We start from the raw sequence: 14,571 nt of genomic DNA, 5'->3' as shown, positions 1-14,571 counted from the left end.
ACTTGTTTTCAGCTAATGAAGTAATTGTAAAGACCTGATAGGAAGTCATTAAGCAATAAAAAAAACAAATTGCACATTCCCTTAAAACTTAATAATCAGACCAAGGCTTGGTTGAAGGCTCAGGTTGATCAAGTTAGTTAATTTTTATTATCCTAATGAGAATCTAATTTCAGAGCTTCTTAATCAAAAGTGATTCATTAGCCCCATTTCATTGGTTAAGAGGAGGCTAAATGAAGTGAGTCTTAACAGTCCTTTGGAATAGAAAGATCTGATTTTTTTTTTTTTGTATTGCCTATTTTCCTAAGCAAACAAGGATAATTGGTGAATAGCCACCACAGTATGACCCTGTTATCTGGTCTGAAAATAGAGAAGAGATTTTTAGATGGAACAAAGCTGAATTTTTCAATTAATAGTATTTCTTATAAAGTTTTCCTGTTAATCTGTCATCCTATTAAATAACCACACAGACATACATACAAGCATTTTTATAGTGGCTGGAATCTTTGATTCAAAGAGTTTCAAATAACTATCTGGTCTACCAAGATCTAGCAGACAGGCCACACTCTATGCTACTAGGTTTTCTGACTCTTACTTAGAATTTTTGAGATTTGAAGAAAAATAAAGATTTAGAAGCTTAAGTTTTCAGTGTACCTAGAAACATCTACTTATATCAATATAAATGATATCGTTACATCAGTAAAATAATATTTATTTCCTCAGATAAATTACTAGCCTGGCAGTTCTCAAATGTTTTGATGTCAGTCTTCTTTTACATTTTTTTTAATTTGGGGATATCAAAGAATGTTTGTTTATATGTATTATGTCTAGCAATATTAATATTTGCCTTAGAAAACTGGAAAAAATACATATTAATTCACTAACTATAATAATAAATCCATTACATATTAAGGTACATTTTTATGAACATGTATTATTTGTTAATAATTTTATAAGATAGCTTATATGTAATGAAAAAATAGTGAGGAAAGTGTCATTAGTTTATACTTTGATAAATCATTTAATATCTCATATAATGAGACAGCTGGATTCTCACATATACTTGTACGTTGGATCTGTGCAATATCACACACCATCCAGCCTCTAGAAAACTCCACAGTGCAATTGAAATAATGAGATTTAAAATGGTGAATAATGTCATAACATTATTTGAAAACAGTTTTGATATCACAGACCTCCTGAAAGAGTCTCTGGGACCCACAGGTATCCCTAGCCCACCAGTGTCTCCCAGATGTCCTCAGGCCACCAGTGGGTTAGAATGCCTGTCCTAACTTGTTTGAAGAACTCTCTCTGACTCGAGTCTTCTGATGGAAATTCTATGACTCATTAAAATGCAGAGTTATCACAGTATAAGAGAAAAAGTCAATTTCATTCCATTTTTTAATGCAAAACTCAATTTTAATTCAGTTGATAACTTTTTATACAATGATACTTGGTGCTGCTAAAAGGAAAACTTTAGACAAATCAAATTTAGCAGACTTTGTTTCAGCAAAGAACAATTTATGAATTGAGCAGCACTCACAACCCAGAGAGGTTCACAGGGCTTCACCTAATAATGTGGCAGGCAATATTTACAGATAAGAAAAGGAAGTGACGTACAGAAACAGCTTGATTGGTTACAGCTCTGAGTTTGCCTTATTTGGGTATGGTGTGACGGGGTATTTGCTTCATATGATCATGGTATGATTGGTTGGCAGTCTGTGATTTGCTGATATGCTGCTGATAAACATATATATACATATATGACTGTGTAAGTATATACACGCATATATACGACTGTAATCTTTCTGTGTTACCCAGACTGGAGGACAGTGGCTCTTCATTGTGCACTACAGCCTTGAACTCCTTAGCTCAAGCAGTCTTCCTGCCTCAACCCTCTGAGTAGATGGGACTCCAGATATACCCCACCAACTCAGCCAAGAATGGTTGTTTGTTTGTTTGAGAAAAGATTTCACTGTGTCACCCAGGCTAGAGTAGCACAATCTCGGCTCACTGCAACTCTTCTTGGGCTCAAGTGATCCTCCCATCTCAGTATCACAAGCTTGGACTACAGGCGCATCCCAGCACACTTAGCTAGTTCTTTAACTTTTGTTAAAGATGGAATCTCACTCTTTTGTCCAGGCTTGTCTCAAACGTCTGGGTTCAAATGATCCTCTTGCCTCAGCCTCCCAAAGCACTGGGATTACAGGCATGAGCCACTGTGTCTGACCAAGAATGTATTCTTAAGTTAGATTGCAGTGGATTTACATACTGTTAGGTTGCATTTTCCTGCATAGAAACTCATAGTATGGAGGCAGCCTTAAGACAAATAAGTTTAACAACACATTTTTATAAGCGAAAATATAGTTACACAGTTTTATAAAAGTTAATGATCCTTAGATGATCTCTCAGCTGTGAAAGGGGCTTTAGGTAAATCCACCAGAAAAGTTAACTTCCAGCCACTTTAACCACCACCCAACAACTCTGCTTTTCTAACCCCAATCCTAACTTGTATATTTTAAATATAAGAATTGGATATTCCTATTTTAGAAATCATTTAAAAATTTTTAAGTAAAAGCGTTCAAAGTTTATCCCTTGAAAATTCTGATTCCCCTAGATGAAATGATTAAGGTAGATAAAAATTATTCACATCCTTGAGTTTGTGAAACTAAGACAGAAGATAATTTATATGCTCAAAGCTAGACAAAGGCCCTTGACTTTCTAACCATTATATAATTAGAAATAATCTTTTAAAAACAATAGGTCTAATAAAAGGCATTGGCAGAGTCAACCTATTTTCTTTTTTATTCCCATTGTGTCCAGCTCTCCAAAATGCTTGCAGACAAGGTTCTTGGGGGCATTTAAATGGAAATGAATATGGCTCTTCATATTAACATATGACTGTTCTCTGTGAAAGTAAGCTTCTTTAGAAATATTAATCTATCATTTACAAGGGTGTAAGTTAAACCAGATGGTAATGAATAGAATCATTAAAGTACGTATAGCCCCTAATGTTCATGTGTCATGATTAACAGGTTATCACCAAGCCCAGTGGCTTAAAACAGTCCTTTTATTTTGCTTACAATTTGATAGGTCAGGCATTCAGTAAGGACATGGCTGAGCAGTTGTCACTTAGGGTCTCTCATGTAGCTGTAGTCACATGTTGGCTGGGCTGCAGTGATCTGAAGGCTCTACTGGGGTGTGTATCCAACATGGCTTACTCACCTGCTTGGTGGTTGATGCTGGTTGTCAGCTGGAGCTCAACTGGTCTGTCAATGATAATGCCTCTCTGTGGACTTTCCAATGTGACCACTTCAAGTTTCTTAGATGATACCTGGTTGCTTCACCCCAGACTACTTATTGTAACAGAGTTAGGCAGAAGCTACTTGGCCACTTCTGAGCTAGCGTTGGAAGTCATTCAACATCATTTCCATTGTTTTCTGATGGTTACAAGTATGTCATTAGGGTCAGCCCAGATTCAAGAGGAGGGCACATGGGCCCTGCCTTTCAACAGGAGCCATGTTCAGTCATTTGCAGACATCCTTTAAAATCAACATACTAGGTAATGTTGAGAGTACCTGCTTTTATGTTTTCAAATGCAGAAAAATGTTTCCCATGAAGACTATGGAATATCAGTAAAATCCGTTATATCTTTATTCTAATTAAAAATATTCATGATTACACAAAAATAATTTCTATTCAAAATTCTTACTTTAGTTCTGTCAATAGTGTTCTTCTCTGTGTGGGAATAGGAGTAGGGGCAGAGTAAGTGGTGACATGGAGCAAAGGAGGTGATCAGACGAGATCTGCATTGCCAGAGGGTTAGATGTATCATGTATATAGTCTTCATGTTTCCTTAGAATGATGACAACATTTGAAGAACCAAAAAATGATGGCACCAGTTGTGCTGAGACTGGTGTAGCCAGAGGCTGTGAGCCTCAAAGAAGCAAAAATGTTACAATGGTCTGGAGGAAGCAGAGATGAACAGGGAAGACCCCTATTCCTCCTCCCAGCTATGTTGCCCTGGCTAAAAGAGATAATTTTCTTTATTAGGGTCCCTGGGAGTGTTAATTCCACTATCATATTAATCCTCAAATTAGCCCTATGAGAAAGGTATTAAAAGTATACAATGTGTTTTCCTATGTGTGTGTAGCATGTGAGAAGGTACTAGAGATGCTACCAATCAGCCCGTTTACTATTTAACTTCTTCCAAGTGCTTTTACATTTGTTACCTGCCAAAAACATTGGCATTTCAAGTTTCTGGGTTCAAAATCCAGGTCTAATGTTGACAAGCTACGCAACCTTGGGAGAAGTTAGTAAATCTCTATAAACCTTGGTTGTCTCAGCTATCAAATGGGGCTAGGGTGTTGTAAGGATAAAATAATTCATGGAAATGCTTTTAAAGTATTAGGTTGATGCAAAAGTAATTGCAGTTTTTGCTGTTACTTTCAATGCCAAAACCCACAATTACTTTTGTACCAACGTAATAGATTAATGTGGAGACCAGGCCTAAAGATTCCATGGCAGAGAAAGCCAATATTAGTCCTCATAGGTGACTTAAACTTTTCTTTATGTGCAAACGTAAGTGAAGCTTAGCTTGAGCCATTTCTTATAAATGCCTGTATTAAAGAAAAACAAGACTTACCCTCTGGTCAAAAGCAGCCAACTAACTTACTTAACTAGGACTTTCCAGCAGGACAAATCAAATAAGACAACTTTATAACTGTAATCAATAAAATATTTGTTTGTATTACTTTGACATGAGCTCTATAAAAGCTTGTCCCTTAAGCTTCTTTGATGGATGCCCAAACCACTTCTAGTTTGGAGCTGTCCAATTCATGAATTGCTACTTATTCAGATAAATGCTTTAAAATTTATTGTGCCTCAATTTATGGGTTTAACGTGCTTATTATGATAATTAGCATATAATAGGTGGTTAGTAAAAATGCATTGAGTGAATGGTTTAAAAATATATTATACATGTACATTTAATATACATATACACATAAAATCTTGGTTAATATCCTAACTCTGCAATCAACCAACTTTTGACCCTAAGCAAATCACTTTAACATTGGGACTTTTTTTTCTTTCGTTTCTTCATCTATTAAATCTCAGAGAAAAACTAGATCATGCCTCCAGTACATTCCATCTGCACTCCATGCATATCCCTGTGATAGTACTTATCAAAATCTTCAGTATATTTCTTTGCCACTGTAGACTGAGCTCTTTGAGGGCAGGGTCTATGTATTAATCAGCTCGGGCTGCCATAACAAAATACCAGGCTAAGTGGCTTAAACAACAGAATTATCTCTCATAGTTCTGGACGGTGTAAGTCCAAGAGCAAGGTGCCTGTTGATTCAGTCCAGGTGAGGGCTGTCTTTCTGGCTTGCAGAAGGCCACTTTCTGGCTGTGTCCTTACATGGGGTGGGTCAGGGAAGCTTTCTGACTCAGGTCTCTCTTCTTATAAGGACACTGATTCCATCATAAGAACTCTACTCTCCTTACCTCTTCTAAACCTAATCACTTCTCAAAGGCTCCATCTCCAAATATCATTGTCTTGGGGGTTAGAAGTCCCAGATATGAATTTTAGAGAGACACAAACATTCAGTTCATAACCGACCAGCTTTCATCCCCATATTCACACTATTTCATGTGTCATTTTTCCCTCAGGGAAAACTCTTTGAAATTTTAAAACCCCTTCTTGTCCCCAAATACTATCATCTGGAGGTAATGAAAAAGATATATATCTACAATATAAGAGCTTCCCCTCATATAAAATAAAAGAACCTTGGGTATTTTCAAAATCTTGTAATGTGTTATTGTTTGGATACAGCAAACTTAATTTGCTGTTTCACTGTATATTCATTTAAAAATCCATTTTAATAAGTGCCCTTGGAAGGAAAAATGAAGACAATTATTTTTTCCTGTTTGATAATTTTTATTCACTAAACAGAATCACCATTAAACAGAATTCACTACTTGCCTCACTTTTCTTCTGCTCTCAGTAGGAAATACAGTCTCCTTCCTATTGTATTTAAGGAAAAATATGAAAGGAAACCATCTAGTGACTAATATAACACCTGCAAATGCCTCATGAGGTTATCGCTGAAGCCACCAGGATAAAAACTGTCACAGAACAGAGTTCAAGTGCTGTGGAGGTTTTGTTAGTGCTTTTTCTTCTTGCAAAAATGTCAACCTGCATTTCAACGCTAGTTATTACATATTCATCTTTCATTTCTTCCCCAAATAAAACACATATGAATGTGCTCCTGTTTAATAAAAACAGACTAACCTAATATGCTACTAATTATAATGAAGGCTTTCATTCTTTGTTGTAATTCTGAGTGAGTCACAACAAGTTTTATTACCCTTACAGTCACATCTAAGTCATTCTCAATCAGTTTTTATTGCATAAATGGAAAAAATGTTAATATAGTTCAGTATACTAAGTAACAGCTTCAAATTCTCAGATTTGCTCTGCCTAGCAGGTGAAATTTTTGTGCATTATTCCAAACCCACTAGGTTGGAATCTTCTGAGGATTAGATTTTCATTCCTATTCCCATAAACTTTCCTTTCTGTTGTGCTGTTCATCCATTTTTGTTACTATTCAAAGCAAAATGAGAGAGAAAGAAGAATGCAGCCACTATGTGAAAACTTAACAGGAAAAAAAAGGGTTATCTTTTGAAGTGGGAGGATAAGCCTGTTTGGGCCCTAGAGGGTAATAAACCAGCTACATCATTGGGCAAATTGGGAAGGTTAAATAATTTTTTTCTAAGTGATCAATTATTTAGCAGCCTTTCTAGTGACTGTTACAGTATTTGTAAAGTAACAGCAGAAGGGAAGTGCATGTTTGGGGTAGATTCCTGGTCCTGAGGCCAGTATTAACATGCGGGTTCACACTGGTCCAGGAAAAGCTGCTGCCTCGCTTCCATTCCTCTTTCCCACAAGCTCACCGAGAAGTGAGGTCAAAGTGCAGCTGGTTTTCCCTCTCAAAGCAATCATTTCACGGGTAATCCTTTATTCCATTCTGTACATCTGGACAAGGCCTACATCTTCACAACACTGACTTCAGCTTGTTTTGTTGCCTCTTTTCTTCCATCTTGGAATGCCCCATGTAGGGAAAGGGGAGCTATGAGTCTTTACAAGTAAGAAATGGTGCGGTGGTTTATGCCTCTAATCCCAGGACTTTGGGAGACTGAGGCAGGAGGATCACTTGAGGCCAGGAGTTCGAGACCAGCCTGGCCAACATGGTAAAACCCCGCCTCTACTAAAAATACAAAAATTAGCCAGGCGTGGTGCCACTCACCTGTAGTCCCAGCTACGTGGGAGGCTGAGACGGCAGAATTGCTTGAACCCAGCAGGTAGAGCTACAGTGAGCCAGTTTTGTGCCACTGCACTCCAGTCTGGGCAACAGAGCAAGACACTGTCATTTCAAAAGAAAAAAAAAAGAAACCGACTTACTGTGAATCCAACAATCAGGATTCATGTAGCTAATAAAAGTGTGGTAAGGGCTGAGCGCAGTGGCTCATGCCTGTAATCCCAGCACTTTGGGAGGCCAAGGCATTCGGATTACCTGTGGTCAGGAGTTCAAGACCAGCCTGGCCAACATGGTGATAACCCATCTGTACTAAAAATACAAAAAGTTTGCTGGGCATGGTGGTGGGCGCCTGTAATCCCAGCTACCTGGGAGGCTGAGGCAGGAAAATTGCTTGAACACAGGAGACAGAGATTGCAGTGAGCCGAGATCTCAGTATTGCACTCCAGCCTGGCCAACAAGAGTGAAACTCTATCTCAAAAAAAAAAAGAAAAAAAGTGTGGTACTATAATCTTTTGTGTCCTTTGGATAGATTTATGCAGAATAAGGCATTAGTAAATATATCTACGTAGATAAGAAATAGGCAAAATTAAATTATCTTACTGATTGCAGAGTATAGGGAGGCTGTGGGTAGTGGTGTGCTGATAAATGTTCCCCCTACTCTCTGGGGGAAAAAAGCTCTGACTTATACTGTCTGCATATCTCTATGGTGTAAATATTTCCACCATGGCCAATTTCAAGGTACCAACATGATGTCACTGAGTGCAGATATGGAAAAGGTACACAAAGTGGGCTCCCCAGGTGGTTGTGAGCTGGCTCCAGCATGCCAGCGGTGTGGACAAATACACGGTCTCACCCTCCGTTGCGAACCATCTTCCCAGCCAGAGATTTCACAAGTTACTGACAAGTGGAAATATTAACTGGTTTATTCTTAGTCTTTAAATATTTTCTAGGTGAAACTCTCAGTTACTAGTGATGTTATAAAAAAGACAAACACATCAAAGGATGGTATAACATTCTATTTTGGATCACAACCTATCTCTCCAGGGTTCTCATTCTTTTTCTTATATAGCTAATCTTATTGGCTTCACACTTCTGCACCTTTTCTGCTCTCAGTTCTATTATCAAGCCTCTCCCAGCCGCACAGACCAAAACCCACAGGCCATGCCTTCAACTCTTGCCTACGAGAACCCACAGCTATCTCACTCTCTCTTCCTTCCTCATCTACTCTTTAAACCTGCAATCCAAGATTAATCCAATTGTATTCTTTCTCTTCTCCTGACCTGGATAGCTGAGCACATGTGGAGAAAATCCCAGCCCCCAGGCAGATGGTATTCTTCAGATTTATAGCTTAAACGTCAGCATGCCTTCAAGTATGTCAGTGACCTTTTTGCTGGATTCTGTCTTCATTTCCATATATCTGATATTTCAAATACTTGTTCCTTTTTAAACCCAACCTCCTATCCTTCTTTCTTTCTTACCAAATGATACTGTATCCAGATTCTCACCTGTAATTTCCCACCTATACAATCTGAAAATATATCTACAAACTTGCTTATTCTTGTGTCTTTTCCGCCTTCCTCCTATATCCAAAAGTCAGATTCCTAGATCTGTGTGTTGGTACCTGTCCCAGTTATCTGTTCCTATTTAGCATACCACCCCCAGAATTAGTGGCTTTAAAACAACAATTGATTATCTCTCATGGTTCTGTGCTTTGACTGGGCTCAGCTGGGTATTTCTCACTGGGCTCACCTCCAACAGTTGAAGTCAGATGGTGGCTGGGGCTACAGTTACAGCCTTGACTGGGCCAGAGATGCAAGATGGCGCACACACAAGTTTGGAAATTGATGGCTGGCTGGGAGCTCAGGTGGGTGTGAATGAAATACCTACACAAGGCCCCTCCATGTGGCTTGGGCTTCTTAAAGAGCACACCAAGAACAAATATTCCAAGAGGCAGGAAGAAGCTCCCACGCCAGTTAAAGGCTTGTGCCCAGAAATGGCAAGGTCTCATGTCTGCTCTATTCTGTTGATCAAAGCAGTTGCAGAGCCTAACCAGGTATCAGTGGGTAGAGAAGCAAACTCTAGCCCTGGTGGGAGAATAGAAAGGTCACATGGCAGAAGAGCAGATGGGATGGGAGATATTGCAGCTGTCTTTGGGATCTGCCATCTGCCACCAACCTGCTAAAATTCTCCTAGTTTTCATCTTCTTCCTTCCTACTGGCTGCTCTCCTGCTTTAACCTTTGAGCAAGTTCTTATCACTATGTTGTTAAAAGCAAAAGGTATAGAAATCAATGGATGTATCATTTGTGATATGTATACTTTTTTCTATGTATATTATATAGTTCAACAAAAAGTTTAAACATGGTAGAGAAAGGGAAGAATTTGTGGCTCACTGCTAGCAAATTTGTAGGTCTTCCTAGAATTTATTTTTGATGCTAATTTCAGTGGTAGGTGTGTCTCCAATCCAGCACTTTTCTTTCTAGACAAGAGAACTAATTAATGTGTACCACACATGTATAAGAGTATTACAGTAACACGTGCTAATATTAGGACAAACCAAACTACTCCATATATCTATTTCTATATCTGTCTAGAAAGCAAAAACTTTCATTTTTTTCCATTCCTTACTTTCGTTAATAATAAAATGATGTAAAAACTGAACTCAACTTGGATATTGGAGGGATTAGATAGGTCTAAAAAACTATTGAGTTCTCAGAAGAGAAAAGATCCATGTAAATATCACATATTTGATTTCTATTATACTTCCAATGAAATTAGGTTATATAATACCCCTTAGAAACTGAAACAATGGGTTGGGCACAGTGGCTTACACCTGCAATCTTAGCATTTTGGGAGGCCAAAGTGGTCAGATCACGAGGTCAGGAGTTCAAGACCAGCCTGGCCAACATGATGACACTCCATCTCTACTAAAAATACAAAAATTAGCCAGGCATTGTGGTGCGCACCTCAATGTAATCCCAGCTACTCAGGAGGCTGAGGCAGGCGAATCCCTTGAACCCAGAAAGTGGAGGTTACATTGAGCTGAGATCATGCCACTGCACTCCAGCCTGCAGGACAGAGCAAGGCTTCATGTCAAGAAAAAAAAAAATTGAAACAGCAAATGTCCTGCATGTATACTTTAGGGTGGAATTTCTGCTCTGTCCCGACAACAAAGACACAGCATTTTCTAAGCCCTGATTTTATGAAAAATTACAAAATAGGCAGCCTTTGGGCTCTTCCATGTTTACTTCCATGTGGTGTCCACTTCCTCTGCACCCCTCTGCCATGTTACGTTCTTTCCTCATGCCTTATCAACATAATGGATCATTTAGAAAACTGGCCATGAGTCATTACAAAAATTAAATACCCGAGTGCAATGGTGCATTTCTGTGGTCCCAGCTACACTGGAAGCTGAGAGGATTGCTTGAGCCCGGGAGTATGAGGATCAGTCACAGCAACATAGGGAGACCCTATCTCAAAAAAAAGTAATGTCCAATTTTAAATGGTTTATTATATTGCCATTGTGATTACCTATATCTTACGTTATGCCAGACCTCAACCCTATTTACTATCTTAAAATCTAAAATCTTTCTTTACTAGCAAAGAAATAAGAGAAGGGTAACAACATTTTAACCAAGAAGCCACAATATTTATGTATTTTTATGAATTCTTAAGAAAAATAAATAGGAATGACATCCATCTTTAACATTTTTGTTAAAGATTATTTCAATGAAAGTAATAGAATTTAATAAATATACTTTAAAAGATATGTACGTTAAACTTAGGGACATTTGGCATTTAAAAAAAAAAAAGGCCACAAGGTATTGAGATTATTTTGCCTTGACATGTAAACGTATTGCCTATCTCGGGATATATGTGTTTAAATCTTCTCAATAATTATACAGTAGTAGTATTTATTCTTTTCTATGTTAAAGCAATTTGGACTGCATGGATCAAGGGCTAAGTCTCCACTGCAAAGACTCACCCTCACAGAAACGCCACTGTGGCTCTCAAGTGACTCTGTGCTTCAGTGATTTCCGAAATACTAGTAAATAACAAAAACTTTAAAGAAGTCAGCCCTCTGAGACCAAGAGTTGGGTCTTCTGATTCTCAACATGAAGCTGTTATGACACTGTGTCTGTGAATTAGGACCGAAAATGGAAAGCAGAAGTCTCCAATTAGTAAAATCCCTGGTTACAAATTCTTGAGTTTCTTCTTATTTCCATTTTCAAACTTCAGCCTTAAATCCATGTGGTCTTTAACCAGCCGCCTGCCCAGCCTTCCGCAGTCAGGCATCAGTGCACTTCTGCCACAGCCCGGGCAGCACCAGAACACGGTGGCAGTCGCGCTGGCCTGAGCAGTCTCCAAACAGTAAAAAGTGATTTACTGCCTCTTTTTCGTTAATATATCTTGGTTGCCTCCAGCCTTGTTATTTTCTCTAGACATTACTGGACTCACTAACGCCGTGGCCTGAAGTAGGCAAGAGGCAATGTACACTCCCACCCTCGCCCCCCCAACTTGCAGAGAAGAGCAACTCCCTGCTATTGCGCCATAAATAATTGAACAGTCTCTTCCAGGCAACACAGTCAAGATGCAGATTTAATTTATTCCCTAGGAGGACTAAAGGTGGCTATGTAGACCCGGTTCACAGTCAAGCTGAGCTGGGGACACTGGTACTTTCAAAATGTGTCAAACTTACGGAGCACATGCCCCGGGGTCCAGTGTCAAATGCCATTGCAAAGAAGGGTTCTTTTCTTTGTAGCTTTTTTCTGTTTCCCTGAGCATTCCTCATTAGGAAAGGAAACTTCATTCCACAACAGAAAGGGAAATGATACTGATGTAACTGGGTAGCATTTTGCATATCTCGAAATTCACTGAAAATCTGTGCGCCAAATCTCATGTCATGTATTCTACCTTACTTTCTTTAGAAAATTTCTTTTTTAAAGCCACCTGCGACTTGATGTCTAGAGTTGTTTTACATAACACAGTCTGAAAAGGACACCTAGTAAAAGCTGCAACTTCTTTGCTTGTTTTAGAAATCTAGTGGGAAAAAGAATGGAAAAGAGGGAAGGAGGAAGAGGAGGAGAGAAGGAAGTAAGAGAAGAAAGAAATCCAACTCAAGCATTTCAAAAGACTTCTAGGAAGGACTTTTAGGATGGAACCAGGGGACATAACAGAACCTGAGGCCACCAGCAGCAGAAGGACCCAGGAGTGAGGGGAGAAATGGGCTTTCCAGGGGCCACTGGGAGCTGAAGGAGAGAGGAAGTAGTGGAGGAGGGCAAACATAATCAGAAACTTGATAACTCAGCCCAAACCAATACAGTGCTGAAACACCCAGACATATACTCAGGTCCCTAAGTCTCCTTTTATAGGAACTATGATATTGAATACATTGATTTACACCTATTATCTTCCATTGCCTATTTGACATTCTATTTTGCATTTCAAAGAAGCTTGTATCTTAAAGATATAATATTCTGTCTTTTAATTACTCATTTTAGAAAATGCTTGATGTTTTCCATGTGAAATATTTCCTTTGGAAAGCTCCTGTCCTTCCCTTCCTCTCTCCCTCACCTTTCCCTACATGAGTATTTGCAAACTATGCAGAATATGACTGGAATCTTCCTGGCAAGTACTTAATCAGACTTCAGCTTTGTTTTCAAGTCTGCGTTGCGATGATTGTATCCCTAAGGAAATGGGTTACGTTTTGGAAAGACAGTGTAATGCAGAGGCCAGAGCTGTCTTCCTGACCTGGGAGGTGATTTGAGGAAATGACCTCAAGAAATTAACTTCTCACTTGTTTCTAAATGACTTTGAGATACAAAGGAAGAAAAAAAATCAGTTACTGCAGAAGTTCAAAGAAATGAAGTTCTACTGAGTGCTTTATGAATTTTTTAAGTGTGATTTTCCAAGTAATAGAAAAACATTCCAAATCATGGTGTTGCCTGATTCACTGCGCACAGCTGTCAGCTGATCCCAAACATTAAAAGCTTGGAGAAAACCAGATAAGGGTGACTTCTAGTCCATCTAGACGGATAACAACACAAGGCTGTGCAGACTCTAATATAAACATGTAAAATAAACCCACAAAGGCAAAACAACAGCAAAAAAAAAAAAAAAAAAAAAAAAAACTGCAAAAATTTTAAAGGCTCTCTCATAGCCTGGTGGCTTTTATTGAATTTTTCATTTGTTGTTGCATACATGGGATGAGGAAAGAGGAGACATTTGTCCTTATGGTGAAACCTCTTGCCATAGACTTGAAACCTGTATAATCATGTGGTTTATGGAGCAGTGTTTTGTGCCTTGAATTCCATATACAGAATTTGACAAAAGGACAGACGTGGTTAGAGGTTCTGAGGTCTTGTCTGAGGGGGCACTTGTTCTAGGACTTTCTTTCTGGGTGACCTTTCTTGGTGGTTAAAATAAAACATAAACTTTCACCATATAAGTTTCTTCCTCGCCTGCCTTATGTCAGCTTTCCTCACTCACGCTCATTTGGGTAAATATACACACATCCTTTTATCGGCTTATGTACACACATATATTGTACCAAGCTGGCCAATGCAATATTTATGTTTGTACTTTGAGCTGCCTAAGATTTTGTCATGAAATCTAAGGCTGCTGTAGGGGAGAGAGCGCATAAAACTTTCATGACTCGTATAAAAAAGACAAAATGTTATCATTAATATTTAATAAAATTTGCAGCAGTCAATGAGCAAAATCAATGTTTTTTAATTAAGTTATTCATTTGTAATACGAGCCGTACCTTGTTGTGTATTAGAGTGGAATTTAGGATGTTGAACTTTAAATAAATAAATAAACCTAATTTTAGCCCTCGGGGTAATAGTATTAGTGATAAAACTATTAATTGGTTGCCTGTGCTTTGATAAGCAAACAGGGTTTCTTTAGTGACAACATCTTTTATCCCAAAGTGCTTTCTGAGTCTCAAGCTGGATTCTGTCCAAGGCATTTAGTAAGATGAATTGCGGTTCATACTGTTGATAACAGGCACATCAGTGCCCCGAGCATATTGTTAGCTCCTACCAAGGGTCTCCTATTCGAAATTGGGGCCGCTGAAGGGTGGAAGTTTATACAACCTGAGTGGGTTTTTAACCAAGGTTTTAGAGTCATCATATATTAAAGAAATTAGTTGAATTAGTTTTATTTATTGAATTACTTTTATTTATTAAAGTAAATAAACCAAAGGCCTATTCATCTCTGTACCTCCTCTTTGCTCTGGAATTCATTTCTCTA

General features: G+C 38.5%; 1 protein-coding gene across 6 annotated transcripts in view; it reads left to right on the top strand.

Annotated features, from left to right (window-relative positions):
• CELF2 (CUGBP Elav-like family member 2) overlaps nt 1-14,571 on the top strand; it is a 641,808-nt gene that overhangs the window by 172,459 nt on the left and 454,778 nt on the right. The gene's annotated exons all lie outside the window — the stretch shown is intronic.

Source organism: Sapajus apella, unplaced genomic scaffold (genome assembly GCF_009761245.1).
Source record: "Sapajus apella isolate SASKATOON/1434 unplaced genomic scaffold, GSC_monkey_1.0 scaffold100, whole genome shotgun sequence".
NCBI lineage: Eukaryota > Metazoa > Chordata > Mammalia > Primates > Cebidae > Sapajus > Sapajus apella.
The sequence above is the reverse complement of the archived record's forward strand: the minus strand, read 5'-3'. Positions and strand labels throughout refer to the sequence as shown.